Source organism: Dasypus novemcinctus, chromosome 12 (assembly GCF_030445035.2).
Source record: "Dasypus novemcinctus isolate mDasNov1 chromosome 12, mDasNov1.1.hap2, whole genome shotgun sequence".
NCBI lineage: Eukaryota > Metazoa > Chordata > Mammalia > Cingulata > Dasypodidae > Dasypus > Dasypus novemcinctus.
Window position 1 is genome coordinate 2887904 of NC_080684.1, and position 22112 is coordinate 2910015.

Below are 22112 nucleotides of genomic sequence, written 5' to 3' on the forward strand. Positions count from 1 at the left end.
GTGTGTCTGTATTAACATTTTGTAGTATTAAACTACATTTTTTCAGCTTCAAAGAAAAATGGTCTTATATATGCCATTTTACCCATATTCATATTTCCCATATATTTAGTTCATAATAGCACAATCACAAAGTATTTGTCCTTTTGTGTCTTGCTTGCTTCACTCAACATAATATCCCCCACATTCATCCATGTTGTCATGTTTCACTTGATTTCATCTTATCACTGCATAATATTCCATCATGTGTATACTTCACAATTTGTTTATTCATCAGTTGATTAACACCTGTTTTTTCCAACTTTGGCTATTGTGAGTAATGTTTCTATGAGCTTGATATGAAGATGTCTATTCATGTCACTGTCCTCAGTTCTTCTGGGTATATTACCTGGCAATACCTGGCAAGTCTGTACTTGACTTCCTTAGGAACTGCCAGTCCTGCATTGTGACTGTGCCATTCTCCATCCCCACCAAGGGTGAATAAGCATTCCTGTCTCTCCACTTCCTCTTCAACATTTCATTTTCTGACTTTTAATAGCAGCCAGTCTAATATGTGTGAAATGATATCCTGTTGTAGGTTTGATTTGCATTTCCCGTTAGTCCAGTGATGTTGAACGTTCTTTCATGTGCTTCTTTGCCATTTGTATTATTTTTTGGGCAGTTGTCTTTTCAAGTGTTTTGCCCATTTTTAAAAATCAGATAGTTTGTCTTTTTATTGTTGTGTTGTATGTTGTCCTTTTGTATCATGGGTATTACACCCTCATTAGATATGGGATTGCCAGGTATTTTCTCCCATTGAGTCTGTTCCCTTTTCACTTTTCTGACAAAGTCCTTTTACGTAAAAACTTGCTGAATTTTGAGGAGGTCCCATTTATCTGTTTTTTTCTTTTGTTCCTTATGATGTGAGTGTAAGGTTTAAGAAACTACCACCTACCACAAGATCCTGAAGATGTTTTCCTACATTGTCCTCCAGGAGTTTTATGGTTGTTGTTTTTATATTTAGTTATTTGAGTAATTTTTGTATAAGCTTGCTTTTGAATATGACTATCCACTTGTCCCAGGACTAGTTGCTTAATAGACTGCTCTGGCCCAGCTGGGTGGACTTATCAGCCTTGTCAAAAATCATTTGACTATAGATTTGAAGGTCAATTTCTGAGTTCTTGATTCAGATACATTGGTTAATCTATCTGTTCTTACGCCAATACCATGTTTTTTGTGAGTTTTTTTACCCTGTAGCTAAGTAATATGCTTGAAAGTCAGGAAGTGAGAGTACTGCAACTTTGTTCTTTTTTAAGACATTTTGGCTATTTGGGCCCCTTTACCCTTCTACATAAATTCGATTATTGGCTTTTTGGTATCTGCAAAAAAGTCTGTTGGGATTTTTATTGGGATTACATTCAATCTTTAAAACAGTTTGGGTAGAATTGACACCTTAATAATATTTAGTTTTCCAACCAATGAATACAGAATGTCCTTCCATTTCAGTCTTCTTCAGTTTCTTTTAGCAATGTTTTGTAGTTTTCTTAATACGGGCTCTTTATTTCCTTGGTTAAATTTATTCCTAAATATTTTATTGTTTTAGTCACTAGTATAAATGGAATTTTTTTCCTGATTTCCTCTTTAGATTCTTTTTCTGGTTCCTCCAAGTGTGCAGATCTTTAATATTTGCTCTTCTTTTTTTTTCATTGTAAGCATTGAGGTCTATAAATTTCCCTCTCAGCACTGTCTTTGCATTGTCCTATAGGTTTTTTTAATGTTGTGTTCTCATTTTCCCTCATCTCAAAATACTGCTGAATTCTCTTACAATTTCTTCTTTGACCCACTGATTATTTGAGTGCGTTTAATTGCCATATATTTTGAAATTTCCCTTATTTCCTCCATTGTTGATTTCCAACTTCATTCAGTTATACTCAGAGAAAGTGTTTTCATTCTTTTTATATTTATTGAGCCTTTGCTTTTTTTTTTTAAATTTTATATGTTTTTATTAGAGGTTGTGAAGTTAGAAAACAATCATGCACATGTTTAGAATTCCCATACAACAACTTTTCACAACATAGTGGTGGAATATTTGATACAGATTATGAGATATTTCATCAGACCATTACCACCAATCATTGTCCATAGCGTACATTTGGTACACTTTTTCCATACCCCACCATTATCAAAAGAGTACATCTTTGGCATGGATGCACGAATATTACAGTAATGCTGTTAACCAAAGTAAAAGGTCACACTCTTGCATTTTTCCCATGCTTCTCCACATTCCCACCACACTGAAATAGAGATGCACATCAACTCTAGCTCACAGAAAGATACTTTGCATGTGTACCATCAACCATAATTGTCATCTGACTCTGAGTTTACTGTGTTTTCAGTCCTAGACTATTCTTTAGCTTTCTTTCAATTGAAATTTATATTCCTAGACTATTCTTTTCAGGCACAATCCCTTTATAAATTAGCTATTAGTCATTTTAATGTGTTACCATCAACTCTATCCATTTCCACACTTTCAGAGTCAAGTTAATTAAAACTTCTACATATATTAAGCATCAGTAATCCTTCTCCTCCCTCCTCTTATCTCCTAATAACCTGTACTTTAACTTTTACCTCCATACATTTATTCTTTTTTTTTTATTGATTTTGTAAAATTATTACATTAAAAAAAAATATGAGGTCCCATTCAACCCCACCACCCCCACCCCACCACTCCCCCCCCCAGCAACATTCACTCCCATCATCATGACACATCCATTGCATTTGGTAAGCACATCTCTGGGCATCTCTGCACCTCATGGTCAATGGTCCACATCATGGCCCATACTCTCCCCCATTCCATCCAGTGGGCCCTGGGAGGATTTACAATGTCCGGTGATTGCCCCTGAAGCACCATCCAGGGCAACTCCAAGTCCCAAAGGCGCCTCCACATCTCATCTCTTCCTGCCATTCCCCATACCCATCAGCCACCATGTCCACTTTTCCCACTCCAATGCCACCTTTTCTCTGTGGACCTTGGATTGGTTGTGTCCATTGCACCTCTATGTCAAGAGGAGGCCCAGATTCCACATGGATACTGGATGCAATCCTCCTGCTTTCAGTTGTAGGCACTCTAGGCTCCATGGTGTGGTGGTTGTCCTTCTTCAACTCCGTCTTAGCTGAGTGAGGTGAGTCCAATAAATCAGATTGTAGGAGCTGGAGTCTGTTGAGGCTCAGGGCCTGGCTATCATATTGTCAATCCAGAGATTCACATCCCCTAAATATATCTTAAACCCCAACACCAACTACAATTCCAGTAAAGTAGCATGAAAGTCTTATGAAAAGAGATCCCATCTGAGTCCAGTTTCATCATGCAGAAACACCAGCTCCAAAGAAGGGCCATCTGACATGGCAGTGAACTCCAGCTGCCATGACCATAGAACCCGTGGGTCTCTTTAGCCCTCCAAGGAACCAATACCTGGGGATTGTATCTACTTTATCTGTCTCTTAGACTCTGCTCAGTTGTTTATAAGGGCAATCCTTCTGACAGCCTCCAGACTCTTTTTTAGAGACTCGTAGCCATATAAACTCATTTCTCCTTTCCTTTTCCCCCTTACATTAGGTCAAACAGCATTTTAAAGTCATGTTATTATATGTAGACAGGGATATTCTGCTGATCTGCATCGAACCTTCAATTCAAGGTCATTTTCCAGTTGCATCATCAGTTGGTAGTTGATAGTGATCCCTCGGTGCCAGGGAGGCTCATCCCTAGGTGTCATGTCCCACGCTGGGGGGAAGGCATTGAGCCTTTACTTTTGACCCAACATATGGTCTATCTTGAAGAATAATCCAAGAGCGCTTGGAAAGTTCTGTAATCTGCTCTTTTGGTGTGCAATGCTTTATAGATGTCTATTAGATCTAGTTCATTTTTCATATTATTTCTTTGTTTATCTTTGGTCCAGATGTTCTATCTAATGCTGAGAGCAGTGTATTGAAGTTTCCAACTATTATTGTAGAAATATCTATTTCTCCCTTCAACTTTCCAAGTGTGTGCTTCATGTACCTTGGGGTAATTGTGTTAGTTTCATAAATAGAATATTTCCTCTTGTTAATTGCTATTGCTATTTTATTAAAATATAATGACCTTCTTCATCCCTTATAACAGTTTTGCTTTTAAAATCTATTTAGTTTTATTCTAGTTCCACTACTCCACCTCTGTTTTGGTTACTATTTGTATGGAATATCTTTTCCAAAACTTTCACTTTTAACCTGGTTGTGTGTTTACATCTGAGGTGAATCTCTTATAGTCAACATCTAGATGGCTCTTGATTTTTATCCATTCTATTAATCTGTATTTCTTGATTGGGGAGATCAAGCCATTGATATTCAATGTTATTACTGTAAAGGCATTACTTCATCCATTTTTTCCTTTGGCTTTCTGCTGCCATATCATACTATAGTCTGTCTTTTTACCATTTATTTTATCCTTCCTAATAATCTTCATTTCACTTCTTCTCCAAGTCTCTCACTCTTGTTATTACATTTCAGGCTGCAGCACTCCTTTTAATATCTCTTGCTATTCTTGTCTTTTGGTAACATATTCTACCAGGTTATGTTTGTCTGTGAAGACTTTGACCTTACCCTTATTTTTGTTTTTTGTTTGTTTGTTTTTTCTTTTTTTTTAATTGATTTTGTAAAAATATTACATTAAAAAAATATGAGGTCCCATTCGACCCCACCACCCCCACCGCACCCCTCCCCCCCAGCAACACTCATTCCCATCATCATGACACATCCATTGCATTTGGTAAGTACATCTCTGGGTATCTCTGCACCTCATGGTCATTGGTCCACATCATGGCCCACACTCTCCCCCATTCCATCCAGTGATCCCTGGGAGGATTAACAATGTCCGGTGATTGCCCCTGAAGCACCATCCAGGGCAACTCCAAGTCCCAAAGGCGCCTCCACATCTCATCTCTTCCTGCCATTCCCCATACCCATCAGCCACCATGTCCACTTTTTACCCTTATTTTTGAAAGACAGCTTTTCCAGACACAGAATTATTGGCTGGTGGTTTTTCTCTTTCAGTATATTACATACATCATTACCACTTTCTTTTCTCCTCCAGGGTTTCTGATGAAAGGTCAGCACTTAATCTTACTGAGATTCTATTGTATGTGATGCTTTGCTTTTCTCTTGCTGCTTTCAGAATTCTTTATATCTCTGATATTTGTCATTCTGAATAGTAGGTGTCTCAAGGTAGGTCTATTTGGATTCACTCTATTTGGGGTGCTTTGTCCTTCTTTTTTATATATGTATGTCCTTCATAAGGGTTGGGAAGTTTTCATTCATTATTTCCTCAAATATTCATTCTACCCCTTTTCCATTCTCTTCTCCTTCTGGGATACAAATAATATGTGTGTTTGTGCATTTCACATTGTGTTTTGATTCCTTGGTCCCCTGTTCCATTTTTTCCATTGTCTTCTCTTTCTCTTCTCCTGTCTTTTCCAGTTCAGATGTTCTGTCTTCAAAATCACTAATTCTGTCATTGAGCCTTTCAAATCTGCTTTTAAGTGCCTCTAATGTGTTTTTAATCTCATCCATTATGTCTTTAATTCCCATAAGGTTTGCTACTTTTCCTTTTAGGCTTTCAAATTGTTCTTTATGCTACCCCAGTGTCTTAATATACTTTATCTATTTAGTTATATTTCCTTTCAAGTCTTTGAATTGATTTGATAGTTGTGTGATTATCATTGATTAATTTTCTTAATTCTGTAACTTTTTAGGGTATTTGGTTTCTTCCTTTGACTGGGCCATTGCTTCCTATTGCCTAATATGACTTGTAATTTTTGCTGCTATCTAGACATCTGCATATGTTGGTGAATTTACTCTCATGGCCAATTTTTCTCTCTTGCCTATTGTTTTTTTCTAACAGCTCTTCTTTGATATTTGGTTCAATTTATTCTACATCTTTAAAATTCCCAACTTAAGTTATCAAAAATGGGCCAGGCATTCACTAATTGCATGAATATTTTCTCCCAGTGGTTAGAGCACAGAGAAAACCATAAACAGTTTTTGTTCATTTAATTTCTAGACTGACCAGCAGGTGGTTTTCATCAGAACACCTTTCCATGGAGGTGTTTCAATCTCTTTTCCTGTGTTTAGGTCTGGCCATAACTGACATTCAAAGTGAGCTCTGCTGGCTGAATTCACTAAAGTAAAACCCCTTGACTCCCCCTGACTGTTGCCTTCTCAGTCAGATGAAGTGAGCCAGGGTTCTTACTCCAACTTAATATCATGGGGGTGGGGGAGGGGAGTCCTTTCCATCTACCATGGTAGTTTGGTAAGTCATGTTTGTTGTTTTGGGTTCTTCATCTCTCTGTCCCTAACCCTCCTAGGAGTTGTGTGGCACTGTCCTGGTGTTCTAATCCCCAAAGCAGGTCCCTCAGACAACTTTTGGCTCTTTCTCCATTGTGTTTGTGAGAGAGCTGAGCCCTGCTTGCCTATTTCAATGCCACCTTCTGACAATTCCCTTCTTAATTCTTATTAAGAGCAGACCAATAATTCAAGGATTATTTGTGATTTTAATGGAACGAAACCAAATAAGGGTTTTACATTAAGACATTATCTAATAAGAAGACTCTTAAAAATCTTATAAACCAATAATATCTTAACCAAACATGATGTTGATGGATAAATTCCCTTTTCTTGACATGTATAAACTTCTTTGTCTATTCAAGATTATCCTACATATTCTTTTTCTCATTCTGCTGCAACCTGTCACTTTAGTTTAAGATAAAATTATTTCTTTTCCTTTAACAAAACACATCCTGTATACCTTACATATTTGTTATCAAAAAGATTTTTAAAAAATATTTTTTATTTTTTATTGTCTTATTTTAAAAGGTAAATAGATCACATAAAACATTATGTTAAAATACATAAGAGGTTCCCATTTACCCTACTCTCCACCCACCCCCACTCCTCCCACATCAGCATCCCCTTTCATCAGTAAGGCACATTCATTGCATTTGGTGAATACACCCTGGAGCACTGCCACACCACGTGCACCATAGTTTACATTGTAATTCACATTTTTTTAAAGATACATAGATCACACAAAATGATACATTAAAAATATGACTTTCCCATATACCCCACTCCCCACACACACCCCCCACTCCTCCCACATCAACAGCCTCTTTCATTAGTGTGGCACATTCATTGCATTTGAGGAATACATTTTGGAGCACTGCTACACAGCATGAATTATAGTTTACAATGTAATTTATACACTCCCCCAGTCAATTCACTCACTGGGTTATGGCAGGATATATAATGTCCTGCATCTGTCCCTGCAATATTCAGGACATCTCCAAGTCCCAAAAATGCCCCCATATCACACCTCTTCTTCTCTCTCCTTGCCCTCAGCAACTACTGTGGCCACTGTCTCCACATCAATGATATAATTTCTTCCATTGCTAGAGTCACAATAAGTCTGTAGTAGATTACCAGTAAGTCCACTCTAATCCATATTTTATTCCTCCATCCTGAAGACCCTGGGATGGCAATGTCCACTCCACCTCTAAAGTGAAAGGGGACTTAGAACGAACATGGCTGATAGGTGGGATTCTCCTGCTTGCAGTTGTGGACTCTCTTGGTTCCCTGGTGTGGTGGTAGAACATCCTCACCTCCCTGTTAGGTGACCTGGGTAAGTCCAAAGAATCTGAGAGTAGATGTTACAACTCTGCTGAGGCTCAGGGCCAAGCTGGCACATGGACAGTCCAGAGATTCATGTCTCCTGAGCATACACCAATCCCAGTGCCAACCACAGGCTCAAAAAAGTGAGAGAAGAGGCATATGTAGAGAAGTCACATCTGAGTCCAACTCCATTACACTCAGGAGAACAATTTCCAAAGTAGGGCCCACTGGCAAGGCACTGAACTCCAGAGTCAACTGCCATGACCGTAGACCTGTAGGACCTTGGTGTTTCTGTAGCCCTCAGGAGCACCACTACCTGGGCAATATCTACTTTGGCTGTCTCCGGAATCCTGCCAAGATGTGTGTGAGCGCTACCCCTCTGATGGCCTCCTGACTCATTTTGAAGTCTCTTAGCCATATAAACTCATTTGTCTTTGCCATTCCCCCCTTTTATTCAAGGTCGTTTTCAAATTGCATCACCAGCTAATGCTTGGTAGTATTCCCTCGGCACTAGGAAGGCTCATCCCCGGAGTAATGTCTCACACTGGGGGGGAAGGTAATGCATTTACATGCTGAGTTTGTCTTAGAGAGTGGCCACATTTGAGTAACATGGAGGCTCTCAGGCGATAACTCTTAGGTACCCAGCATCTCCATGCCTAGTTGAAATTTGAAGCACATAGGCTCATAAGCATAGTCATCAGTATCAAGGGCCCATCATTGGACCATCCTTCTTCACTGGTCTTTGCCCTTGCACTTTGGGGATTGCTGCTATTCCATTGGGGAATGTGACAGAGCTCCCCAGGATGGGAACTCAGCACTCATTCAGTTGTCTTGTGTAACTCTACCCACTATGACAATACACAACAAATGTCCAAACATATCTATATACCCTATATGAATGTCCTGGAGAACTCCCTCCCACCCATGCATCCCCCATCAATGACAACTCACACCAGTGCCCATCCCCTGCCATGGTTGAACCCATCTGTGATCCAAAATTTCTTCAAAAATAAAGCCTAATATATTGCCAAATTCAATTATTAGGAAAATGAAATAGTAATGACAGGTTTAAAGATTAGAAATAGAATACATAATAATTTAGGAAAACTAAAAGTAAAAAATAACTTGGGATATTAAAAAAGGAAAAATATTATAAAACCTTTTTTTTGACATTTTGCCTTTCACCTCTGTGATAGGTATTGCCCTGTATATACAGTGGCAAGGCAATCTCTTCCATTTCTTCCTCAGTCTACATCCTTTAAAAAAAATTAATAACACTTTTTTTATTAGTTAATAGATCACATAGAACATTACATTAAAAAACATAAGAGGTTTCCATATAACACATACCCCAACCCCCACCCCATCATTTTTTTAATTTGTATTTTTTTGAAGATACTTACATCAAAAATAAGGTTACATTATAAAAAACATAAGAGGTTCCCATATACCCCCATCCCCCACCCCACTCCTACACCAACAGCCTTCCCCATCATTATGGCATACTCATCGCACTCGGCTAACACATTTTGGAGCACTGCTGCACCATGTGGATAATAGTTTACCCTGTAGTTCACCCTCTCCCCAGTAAATTCAGTAAGTTATGGCAGGATATATAATGTCCAGCATCTGACCCTGCAATATCATTTAGGACAACTCCAAAGTCCCAAAAATGTCCCCTCATCACATCTCTTCTTCCCACTCCCTGCCCTCAGCAGCTACTGTGGCCACTTTGTCCTTGTCAATGATACAATTTTTTCTATTAGTAGTCACAATAGTTCTATAGTAGAATATCAGTAAGTCCACTCTAATCCCTATTTTATTCCTCCATTCTGCATCCATTATCCATGTGTAATATAAGCCCCCTCTCAATATAGAGATGGACTGGACATTACCATCCCAGGGCCCACGGAATGGAGGAATAAAAAAATAATTTTAATTATGTCTTAATTAGGTCACAGTAAAGTCACATATAGAATGTAGGGGACTCCCATATACCCAACATCAAATTCTTTTCCCCCTTCCCAGCAATGATCTTTTTACATGTAGATATTACATTTGCTACAACTGATGTACTAATACTGAAACATGGATACTAATCATGGCTCCATTTTGGTTTACATTATGGTTTATATTTTGGACTGTGCACTTGTATAAATTTTTGGTAACATTTTGGTTTCCATTATGGTTTACATTTTAGACTAAACACTTTACTATATATTTTTGGTGATATTTAACTTGGCCTATATCCATCATTATGTGATCTTGCAGAACACTTCCATTGTCCCCCAGTTACCCACCCTTTCATTTTTTCTATTCCTCTCTCACCCTCTCCTTGGGGCCCACAGGTTCAATCAAGCTTCACTACTTGAAGGCAAATCTATAGCTAGTTTTTTGAGGAACTGACAAACTGTCCTCCACAATGGCTGGATCCTTCTACATTCCGACCAGCAGTAGATGAGGGTTCCCATTCCTCTACATCCTCTCCAACACGTGTTGTCCTCTTTTTTTAATAGCTGCTGGTCTAATGGGTGTAAGATGGTATCTCATTGTAGTTTTGATTTGCATTTTCCTAATAGCTAGTGATGTTGAGCATCTTTTCATGTGGGTATAGCCATTTGTATTTCTTCTTTGGAGAAGCATGTGTTCAAATCTTTTGCCCATTTTTTAAATGGGTTATTTGTCTTTTTATTTTTGAGATATAAGATTTCTTTATATATGCTGGATATTAGGGTCCTATCAGATATATGATAACCAAATATTTTCTCCCTTTGGGTAGGCAGTCTTTTCACTTTCTTGATAAACTTCTTTGAGACGCAAAAGGCTTTAATTTTGAGAAAGTCCCATTTATCTATTTTTCATTAACTTCTTGTGCTTTGGGTGTGAAGTTCATGACGCCATTTCCTATTACAAGGTCCGGTAGATGATTCCCTACATTGTCTTCCAAGGTCTTTATGGTTTTTGCTCTTATATTTAGATATTTGATCCATCTTGAGTTGATTTTTGTATAAGGTGTGAGATGGTAATCCTCTCTCATTCTTTTGCATGTGCATATCCAGTTCTCCAAGCACCATTTTTTTGAAGAGGCCATTCTCTCCCAGTTGAGAGGGTTTGGTGGCTTTATCGAATATTATATGACTATATATATGAGGATCTATATCAGAACTCTCAATTCGGTTCCATTGGTCTGTGTGTCTCTCCTTGTGCCAATACCATGCTGTTTTCACTACTGTAGCTTTGTAGTATGTTTTGAAGTCAGGTAGTGTGATTCCTCCAATTCCATTTTTCTTTTCAATATGTATTTGGCTATTCAAGACCTCTTTCTTTTCCAAATAAATTTCATAGCTAGTTGTTCATTAAAGAATGCTGTGCTGATTTTTATTGGGATTGGATTGAATGTGTAGATCGGTTTTAGTAGGATAGACATCTTAATAATATTTAGTCTTCCTATCCATGAACAGGGAATATTCTTCCATTTATTTAGGTCTTCTTTGAGTTCCTTGAACAGTGTTGTGTTGTTCTCTGTGTTTTTTACATCTTTAGTTAAATTTATTCCTAGGTATTTGATTTTTTTATTGACTGTTGTAAATGGCATTTGTTTCTTGATTTCCTCCTGAGCTTGCTCATTATTGGTGTACAGAAATGCTACTGATTTTTGCGCATTGATCTTATAATCTGCAACTTTACTAAACTCATTTATGAGTTCTAGAAGCTTTATTGTAGACCTCTAAGGGTTTTCTATGTATAGGATCATGTCATCTGCAAATAATGAAATTTTGGCTTCTTCCTTTCCAATTTGAATGCCTTTTATATCTGGTTCTTGCCTCAGTGCTCGAGCAAGTACTTCTAAGACAATGTTAAATAGAAAAGGTGATAGTGGGCATCCTTGTCTTGTTCCTGATCTTAGAGGGAAAGATTTTAGGATTTCACCATTGTAAACAATGTTGGCTGTGAGTTTTTCATATATACTCTTTATCATGTTCAGAAAATTTCCTTGTATTTTTATCTTTTGCAGTGTTTTTATCAAGAAAGGGTGCTGTATTTTGTCAAATGCTTTTTCTGCTTCTATAGATATAATCATGTGATTTTTTCCCTTCAATCTGTTTATATGGTGTATTACATTGATTGAATTTCTTATGTTGAACGATCTTGCATACCTGGAATGAATCCCACTTGGTCATGGTGTATAATTTGTTTAAGGTGTTGTTGAATACATTTAGCAAGTATTTTGTTGAGGATTTTTGTGTCTATGTCCATTAATGAAATTGGTCTAATTTTCCTTTCTTGTGGTGTCTTTGTTTCTCTTTGATACTAGGGTAATATTGGCATCATAGAATGAGTTAGGCAATGTTCCTTCTGTTTCAATTTTTTGGAAGAGTTTAAGCAAGACTGGTTATAGTTCTTTCCAGAATATTTGTAGAATTCACCTGTGAAGCCGTTTGACCCTGGGCTCTTCTTAGTTGGGAGGTTTTTGTGACAGATTCTATCTCTTTACTTGTAATTGGTTTGTTGAGATCGTCAATTTCTTCTTTCATCAATATAGGCTCCTTCTGTGTTTCTAGGGATTTGTCCATTTCCTCTGAATTGTCATTTTTGTTGGAATATAGTTTTTCAAAGTATCCACTTATGAGTCTTTATTTCTGTGGGATCCTTGGTGATATCTCCTTTCTCATTTCTTATTCTGTATATTTGCATCTTCTCTCTTTTTTTCCTTGTTAGTCTAGCTAAGGGTTTGTCAGTTTTATTAATCTTCTCAAAGAACCAGCTCTTGGTTTTGTTTATCTTTTCAAGTGCTTTCTTATTTTCTATTTCATTTAGTTCTGCACTTATCTTTGTTCTTTCTTTCTTTCTTCTTCTTGTGGGGTTACTTTGTTGTTTTTTTTACTAATTCTTCCAAATGTGCAGTTAGTTCTTCAATTTTTGCTCTTTCTTCTTTTTTGATGTATGAATTTATGGCTATAAATTTCCTTCTCAGTACTGCTTTTGCTGCATCCCATAAATTTTGATATGTTGTGTTATTTTCATTAGTTTCAAGGTAGTTATTAATTTCTTTTGAGATTTCCTCTTTGATCCACTGTTTTTCTAAGAGTGTGCTATTTAACTTTCATATCTCTTGGTGTGAAATCTGGGCCTGTGGACCTTGCAGATTTCCAGCTTCACTCCACTGTGGTCAGAGAAATTATTTTGTATGATTTCAATCTTTCTGAATTCATTAAGCCTTTCTTTGTGGCCTAGCATATGGTCTATCTTGGAGAATGATCCATGTGCACTTGAGAAAAATGTATATCCTGCTGTACTAGCTTGTAATGATCTGTATATGTCTATTCTGTCCAGCTCCTCTAATATACTTTTCAAAGTTTTTGTTTCTTTATTGATTCTCTTTTGAGATGTTCTGTCCAAAGTTGATAGTGGTGTATTAAAGTCCCCCACTATAATTGTAGAGTCATCTATTCTTTCACTTCGTTTTTCCAGTGTTTGCCTCATGTATTTTGAGGCGCCGTTGTTTGGAGCATAAATATTTATGATTGTTCATTCTTCTTGAAAGATTATCCCTTTCACTAATATGTAGTATCCATCTTTGTCTCTCACAATTGTTTTGCATTTAAAGTCTGTTTTGTCTGATATTAATATAGCTACACCTGCCTTTTTTTGGCTATTGTTTGCTTGTAAGATTGTTTTCCAGCCTTTCACTTTCAACCTCCTTGAATCCCTGGGTCTAAGATGTGTTTCTTGTAGACAGCATATAGATGGGTCATATTTCCTTATCCAATCTTCCATTCTGAATCTTTTGACAGGTGAATTTAAACCATTGACATTCAGTGTTATTACTTTCAAGGAATTATTTATGTTAGCCATATTTTCTTTGGACTTGTGTTTGTCATATTTTGTTTGTTTTTTTCCTTCTCTTTTTGTCTTTTTTGTTGCTCTTACACTCTCCTCCAACTCTGCATGTCTTGTTCTTTTCTTTCTTCCTGCAGAACTTCCTTTAGTGTTTCTTGAAGGGCGGTGTTCTTGTTGGCATACTCCTTTAATTTCTGTTTATCTGTGAATATTTTTAACTCTTCATCATTTTTGTATGCTTGCTTAGCTGGGTAGAGTATTATTGGTTGGAAATTTTTTTCTTTTACTACCTGGACTATATCATACCACTGCCTTCTTGCCTCCATGGTTTCAAATGAGAAATCAGCACTTAATCTTATGGAGCCTCCTTTGTATGTGATGGTTCTCTTTTCTCTTGTTGCTTTTAGAATTTTCTCTTTGTCTTGAGCATTGGTTAATTTGACAATTATATGTCTTGGGGTAGGCCTGTTGGGATTTATGGTGTTTGGGGTGCATTGTGCTTCCTGGACTTGTACATCCACCTCCGTCATTAGATTTGGGAATTTTTCAGCCATTATTTCCTCCAACATCCCTTGTGTCCCCTTTCCCTCTCTTCTCCTTTTGGGATGCCTATAATGCGTATGTTTGTGCGTTTTGCATTGTCATTCAGGTCCCTAAGTCCCAGGTGGATTTTTTTTCTATCTTTTTATTGATCAGTTCTACTATCTGTTTAAATTCAGATGTACTGTCTTCCACGTCACTAATTCTCTCCTCTGCCTCTTCTAATCTGCTGCTATTTGCTGAGAGTGTATTTTTGATTTCTTGAACTGTGGTGTTCATCACCATCATACCTGTTATCTTTTTATGTATGACTGCAGTTTCTTCTGTATTCTGTTCAAGTGTTTTCTTCATATTTTAATCTCTTCCCTTTACTTCATTAAGTTGGTTTCTAATATATGTTTTGAGAGCTTTAATTACTTGTCCGATGTTCTGTTCCTGTTCCTGGTTTTTAGTTTGTTCATTGGATTCAGGCATGTTTTCCTGATTATTCATTTGGTTTGTAGTTTTTTGTTTCTTTCTGGCCATCATTTTATCTTGATGAGTTTAATCAGTTCCTTTGCTTCTTCATCTAGTCTTGGGGATTAATTAGTTGTTCATGCTTAAGTGTTATGTCTTCTCTTTTTCACTTTGTTCTTACTCTATTTTCTTTTTGCTGGCTAAGTTCATTTTGAAGGAAAATATTAGGGCCAGGGAAAGCAAAATGAATAAGAAAAGAAACTGTATAAAGTAGTATTGGTAATAAATGTTAACAGAGCAACAATGTGAGATCTAGGAGAATGGATATTAGACTCATGTAAGTTGTGTATAGTTATAGCATCAAGTAGGGTACCTATAATGAGACAGTCAACTGAATATGGGGAGGAATATAGTATGCATTAAAAGGCCAGTGTTTTCATGAGAGAGGGAAAGAGAAAAGAAAGACAATAATACCAAGAGTGGATAAAAGACAGAAAACAGAACAAAGGTATTAGAAATAAAAAGTCAGACAATTTGGGGGCCAAAGAAAGGGAGGTGGAATGTAAGAGAAACAGTAGATGATGGAGGATAGAATGATGTAGGGAAAGGGGATTGTGTCAGTCGCCAAAATCAATACACCCAGAAAAGAGGGAATAGAGAATGAGGAAGCACAGCAAATGTGAAGTGCTCCCTGCAGGACCTATTATATGAAGAAAATAAAATAAAAAAGAAGAAAAAGAGAGAAAAAAATGAGCAAAAAAGGGAGGAGGTGGGGGGGGGGGAACAAGCAAGAAAAAGAAAAAGAGAAAAAAACTAAAAAAGTGAAAAAGGACCTTGGGGGAGAAAATGGGAGAAAAGACCAGGAGACAATGCAATAGTAGCAACCATGACAAAAAAAGAAAAGAATCAATGTTTCAAGGTGCGAATCCTCTTTGCAGTTAAATAAAACTCTTAGGGATATGACATTCTCCTTTCTCCCTTCCGCACTTCTCTCTCTCCCAGGGCAGCAGAAAAGCTGGCTGAGAGGTCCAGTAGGAGATTCAAGTGGGTCCTTGTTGAACCAACTCAACACAGAAGACAATGACTCTTTATTTCCAGGGTGAGAGAACCTACACCTCACCAGAAACCCCAAATATTCTATTGGAAGCTTAGATAGCACGTTCTACAGTCCCTCCCCCTTAGGTGTGCTAGGAAAGGTCTAATTGATTTTCTGACCCCACCTTCTCCCAGACCAAGTTTCCTATCCCAGGAAGTTTAGGTAAATTGGGCTTTCTCAGCAGATTTGCCTCTCCTTTCTTCCCAGACTCTCCCCAAGTCACCTGGCACACTCCTCCTAGCTCAAGGAGAAAAAAAACCCCACAAAAACGTGGAGGGCTAGGGTAATCAAGGACCTCAGACGGACCTCAGGGTGCGGTGGATTTGGGAATGGGAAGTCTATGGTATTGCAGACTCAAGGTATGTGAGTCTCTGGAGCATGAGCTACCTAGTTTAGGGGATACTACCTGGGAACCACGCATCCGGTAAACACAGGGTTTGGGAGCACCACAGCACAACAAAGTTTTCAAGGATCACCGTGGCCAGGCCGCCAGCCCTAGGGGGAGGAGTCCTGCCCACAACTTCTGACATCAGTGTAAGAAACCCAAATTTCTACCTCTCACAAGAATCTCTTCTGTCACTGTCTCACCAAATCGACATCCAGACACCTTCTACCCTGCAAGCCCCCGAAACAGCCCGCTCAAGCTTTGGGAATACTTCAGCACAGCAAAGTTTTCAGGGATCACCGCAGCTGGGGTCCAGCCCAAGGGGGAAGGGTCCTGCCCACAACTTTTGACCTCCATGTAAGAGTCCCAAAATTCCTTCTCTTGCAAGAATCTCTTCTGTCACTGTCTCACCAAATCGACGTCCAGACACCTCCTGCCCTGCAAGCCCAGCAGGACTCCAATCCTACCCAGCTGCTTCTTTGCAGGAAAGATTATGAGGTGCATTCACTCAGATGCCATCTTGCCCCGCCTACCATCTAGTATTTCTTGAACTGCTGATTTCTTATTGGCATACTCTCTTAGTTTCTCATTATCTGCAAATATTTTGAACTCTCCATCATTTTTGAATGACAGCTTTGCTGGACAGAGTATTCTTGGCTGGAAATTTCTTTCTTTTTGTACCTTGACTATGTCATACCACTGCCTTCTTGGCTCCATGGTTTCAGATGAGAAATCAGCATGTAATCTTATCAAGCTTCCCTTGTATGTGATGCTTCTCTTTTCTCTTGCTGCTTTCAGTATTTTCTGTTTGTCTTGAGCATTTGTTAATTTGACAAGTATATATCTTTCACTAGACCTGTTGGGATTTTTACTGTTTGGGGTGCCTTGTGCTTCCTGTACATGTACATCCACCTCCCTCAATAGGTTTTGGAGGTTTTCAGGCATTATTTCTGTCCAACACCCCTTCTGTCCCTTTCCATTCTCTTCTCTTCTCCTTCTAGGATGCCTGTAATGCATGTATTTGTGCATTTTCTGTTGTCATTCAAATCTGTAATTCTTTTTCTTTATCATTTCCAGTTTTGGATTTCAGATGTACTGACTTCCACATCACTAATTCTTTCCCCGGCCTGTTCAAATCTGCTGTTTTTTGCTGAGAAAGTATTTTTGATTTCTTGGAATGTGCCATTCATCACCATCATCTCTGTTATCTTTGTGTATGTTTACAATTTCTTCATTATGCTCTTCAAGTGTTTTTTTAATATTCTTAATTTGTTCTTACACTTCATTAAGTTGGTCCACATTATTTGTTTGGAGTGCTTTGGTTAATTGTTAGGTGTTCTGCTCCTCTTCCTGGTTTTTAGTTTGTTCATTGGATTGGGCCATGTTTTGCTAATTATTGGTATGATTCATAATTTTTGGTTGCTTTCTAGTCATCATTTCATCTTGATGGGTTTGTTCAGTTGATAAGCTTCTCCATCTATTCTTGGGTTTTATTTAGGTGCTTTTGTGTGTGTGTGTGTGTGTGTGTATGTGTGTGTGTTGTTTTCTCTTTGACACTTTGTTCTTCTTATTCTTTTCCTTTGTTGTAGTCTATGTTCCCCTGAAGGAAGAAGATTATGGCTAGGGAAAGCCAAAGAGATAAGAAAGGAAAAAGTGAAATAGTTGTATTGATGGTAAAATATTAGCAGAAGAACCGTATAAGACCTAGGAGAATGAATATTAAACTCATGTAAGCTATGTAGAGTTATAGGAATAAAAAAGTAGGGTACCTACAGTTAGATGGGAAACTGATTATGGAGAAGAATATAGTATGAATTAAAAGGCCAGGTTGATCAGGAGAAAAGGGAAGAGAAAAGAAAGGACAATGACAGAAAGAGTTAATACAAGAGAAAAAAACAGATTAGAAGTGTTGGAAATAAAAAGCCAGAAAAAATGAGGGCAAAAAAAAAGAGAGATGGAATATAAGAGCAATAACAGAAGGTGGAAGATAGAAAGATGTGGGAAGGAAAAGATCATTGGTAACCAAAATCAGTACACACAGAAAACAGGAAATTGAGGTTGAAGAAGCACAGCAAATAAAAAACAAGCCAGCATCACCTAATAGAGGAAAAAATAGGTAAGGGGATAAAGAGGAAGAAAAGACAAGGAAAAAAAAAAAAAAAAAAAAAACTAGATGAGCCCTCAAGCAAGGAATCAACAAGCATTAAAAAAACAAAAAACAAAAAACAAAACAGACTTCCCTCTTATGCCCCTGTGGAGCTTTTCAGGTCGCTGGTGTTTTTCAATCAACTACCCTGCACCTTTCTCACTGTAGATTTTGGAGTGGGTTTTAGTCAGTAAACTGTAAATTATGTAACAAAAGTAGTCTTTTTTTTTTTTAAGGAAAAATAAGAGACCTAAGGGAAGCTAATACAAGGATAACGTCTATGTTTTCCCTATCTCAAAGTATCAGCTAGATGTTTAATATCCCAGTGGGTCACTACTCTAGGAGGAGCTGGGAACTGAACCAGAGACCTTGCACATTCAAGGCTGAAAGTCCTCAACTGAACCAAACCCTCATTCTGGGTCAATCTGCTCCTCAAAAACAGTCCCCTTCCTGGGGCAGGATTGACACTTTGCAAGTGAACAAACTGATTAAGAATCTGTCCTTCCTCCTTTCTCCCTTCCTCACTTCTCTCTCTTGCAGAGCAGCAGGAAGCCCACGTGAGGGCTCCCCTCCTCCAAGATTCAAATGGGACCCTGGTGAATCAACTCAGCATGGAAAGTAAGGACTCTTACACTCTTTGAGAGAGAGCACCCACACCTTGCCAGAACCCTAAATACACTCTTGGAAGCCTACCAAGCATTTCCTATTGTCCCCCTCCTTTAGGTGTGTTGCACAGCTAATTGCCTGACTCTACCCAGACCAGTTTTCCCTATCCCAGCCTCAGGAGACTCACCTCTCACCTCTTCCTAATTTCTCCTCAAGCCAGCTGGTTTGCTCATCAAAGCTCAAAAAGTGGGGTCCAGACAATTGAACCCCCACTTGTCAGACCCCTCTGCACCCTTCACCTGAACTGTCCCACTCTTGGAATTGTCTTGAGACCAGTGGGGTTCAGGGAATGCTAGGCTTGGGGAATGTGGTTTCAGGGAATGTGAGTTTGGGAAACATGGGGTTCAGGTAACGCAGGTTTTTGGGGACCACAGAGTCAGAGAATTTGGGGTTCTGGGAACACTGCTGTGTGACTGGCAGTGTTTGGGTAATGCTGTGGCTACCTGCTCTAAGGGAGGGGCTTAGCCTTCCAACAGGTCCAGTCTCAAGTGCCAAAAACCCAAGGTTATCTCGAGCAATCACAGTTTTTGTCGCACTCTCCAGATTAATGTCCAGAAGCCTCCTGCTTTGTGGGTTCCTAAAATAGCTCACTCAGGCAGGATTTTGTCCCTCTCAGCTATTTTTTTTGTGAGAAAGATGATGAGAGTGCACTTACTCTGAAGCCATCTTGTCCCACTTCCCAAGATTTTTTTTTTTTAAGATTTATTTATTTCTCTCCCCTTCTTCGCCGCCCCCCCCCCCCCGTCCCGGTTGTCTGTTCTCTGTGTCTATTTGCTGCGTCTTCTTCTTTGTCCTCTTCTGTTGTTGTCAGCGGCATGGGAATCTGTGTTTCTTTTTGTCGTGTCATCTTGTTGTGTCAGCTCTCCGTTTGTGCGGCACCATTCCTGGGCAGGCTGCACTTTCTTTCACGCTGGGCGGCTCTCCTTATGGGGCACGCTCCTTGTGCGTGGGGCTCTCCTACGCGGGGGACACCCCTGTGTGGCACGGCACTCCTTGCGCACATCAGCACTGCACATGGGCCAGCTCCACACAGGTCAAGGAGTCCCAGGGTTTGAACCATGGACCTCCCATGTGGTAGACGGACATTTTAACCACTGGGCCAAGTCAGCTTCCCCCAAGATTTTTTTAATCATACTTATTTCACATAAGACAGTAAAATGTAAGTTTGAATAAAATAATTCTTTGAAATAAATTTAATACTCAGGAAAAAAGAATTACTGTCATAATAGCAAGCATATACAAGCATGAAGCTTGACTTTAATCATAAACAAATAAGTTTAATTTTGAGTTACCATCACAATATTCATCTAGAGAGAATCTAGTCTCAAAATAACCATAATCAAAGGTAAGTTCAGTTTATAATTACCATTACTATAGCAAGAATAAGTAAAGGTGAGGCTAGACTGAAATAATCATAAACAAGGTACATTAGTCTAATATCATCACAATAGTAGATCTAGGCTAAATCCACCCAGTTATAGCAATTGCAGATATATTGTTCTGTTGTTGTATAATATAAAGACATCTATATAGTGATTTTAACTCTTAGTTACTGTTTCTATTAAATTTTTACTTCAAAACAAATTGGGCACTTTTGTTTATTAATCAAGCAACTAGACTATTTTATTGGTAACATTAATGTTGCTAAGATTTCCCATTTTTCCAGCACTTGGAATAATTCCATGAGATTCTTTTATACATCAAATCTAATTGCAAGATAGTATTGAACTTTGAAGACTCATTTTTAGGTTACCTTTCACCATTATCCAACTTGTAACAGGCAAATCCCAAATCTGTTTTATGATTTCCTAGACAAAAGCAGACTGACAAAGTTAAAGCAAGCACAGATTAGAACAAAAGAGAGAATTTTACACACTTACTTGGTTTAGGGAAAGACCTGTCTTTAGAATTACCTTCATACAAAGCTCCCAGTATCTGCCCATGGCAGAAACCTTGTGCAGGACCCTCCAGCATCACTCCTGCAGGAGATTCCCTGGACATCTGCTAGTTACAGAGTTAGGGTGTCCAGACAAGCCCTGCCCATGATGAGACATGAATTGGGACTTCTTTGGGGGCTGCACCCCATTTTTACCTCCTGCAAGGGGAAAGCCTGGTGAGGCTTTTTCACTGGAAGGACTGGAGTGTTGCAAGTGAATATTCAGTGGGCTCGGAATAGCCAGGAACCTTTTTAATTAAACATGAGCCAGAGGCAGGGAGATGTTTAGTAACTGGCCTAGATCTTGATTCCCTCCCTTATTACACACAACTGAGGCTAGAGAGATCTGGAGTGCAGGCCAGGACTGTGTAATTGGCTCCCATGTTAATTAAGAAATTTAATAATCTTACCTCTCATTTCAAGGTTCACCCAAGTCCCCTCCTGGTTGACGGTCCACATTTGGCTTCAGGCCCCTTCTTTCCTCCCCTGGGGCAAGGTCCTGGTGGTCTGAGTGGTGAGCCAGCTTGGGGACATGTTCCTACAGATGTGGAGCCAGGATTCAGATGGCCCTGAGGTCACAATGCCTTTGATGGTGGCATTTAAAAGGTGAGTCTGTCCTGGACCCTGTGCCTGCTGCTCCTTACATTCTCCATCTTGGTGGCTTGGTCTTGATTGTGGAAAACTGAGAAGGCTATTTCTGAAAGGGAGTTAATGGAAGTTTGGGGGCCCAGGAAAAGTTTTTTTGTTTTTTGTGGCTTCCTACAGATATTCAAGGCAGACTGGCTGATAAAGGCTCTATTCTTACCAAGAGTCAGGATCTACCAGAGGCCATTTTTATTGCCTCAAACAGCTTTCCATGAAAGAAGGCTGGGTTTTCATCATGCCTCTGAGTAATTTCCCTGAGCTTACTAAAATTGACTGGTTTTGTAGTGCATTTCCTCATCCCTTTAAGGAGTTATGACCACAGAGTCTCTGGCCCTCAGATCTCCATGTACCCTTCTTTTCTGTTATGGAAAATTAGCTGAAATTCACGTTCTCATACAGAGGCCACTCTCAACCATACTGCAGCCGTGTGGTATGGCTGGAAAAGATTAGCCTCTTCCATTTTAGTGAAGACTAGGTAGGTTGTCCCTCCTAAGAAACCACAATGGGTGTCTGCTGGAATGCTGGAGAAGCTGCCCATTATCCTAGGGGAGGTTAAACATGTTTTTCAGTCTTGGGGCATCCCACTGCTAGACCTGATTGAATGGATTGCTCATTGAACCAGCATCCTGGAAGTTGAGAACCCTGCTCACTGTCCCCATGCCCTGGGGACTGGGAGCATTAAGTCTTTGGGCATCCCCAGAGCCTTAGAGGCCTTGGGAAATGTCTG

The 22112-nt window shown here is 39.0% G+C and overlaps 1 protein-coding gene across 30 annotated transcripts in view; it reads left to right on the forward strand.

The window, feature by feature from the left end:
• The window catches only part of LOC101422035 (zinc finger protein 596-like), a 63526-nt gene that overhangs the window by 9495 nt on the left and 31919 nt on the right, over positions 1 to 22112 (forward strand). For 11 of the 30 annotated variants that reach the window (XM_058307755.1, XM_058307752.1, XM_058307757.1 and 8 more), the window contains one exon: positions 21164 to 21346. The gene's annotated coding sequence lies outside the window, so the exon portion shown is untranslated. Of the gene's footprint in view, positions 1 to 15513; positions 15611 to 18678; positions 18757 to 21163; positions 21347 to 22112 lie in introns of all 30 variants that reach the window. The other 19 variants (XM_058307751.1, XM_012520874.3, XM_058307747.1 and 16 more) reach the window with 4 other exon arrangements.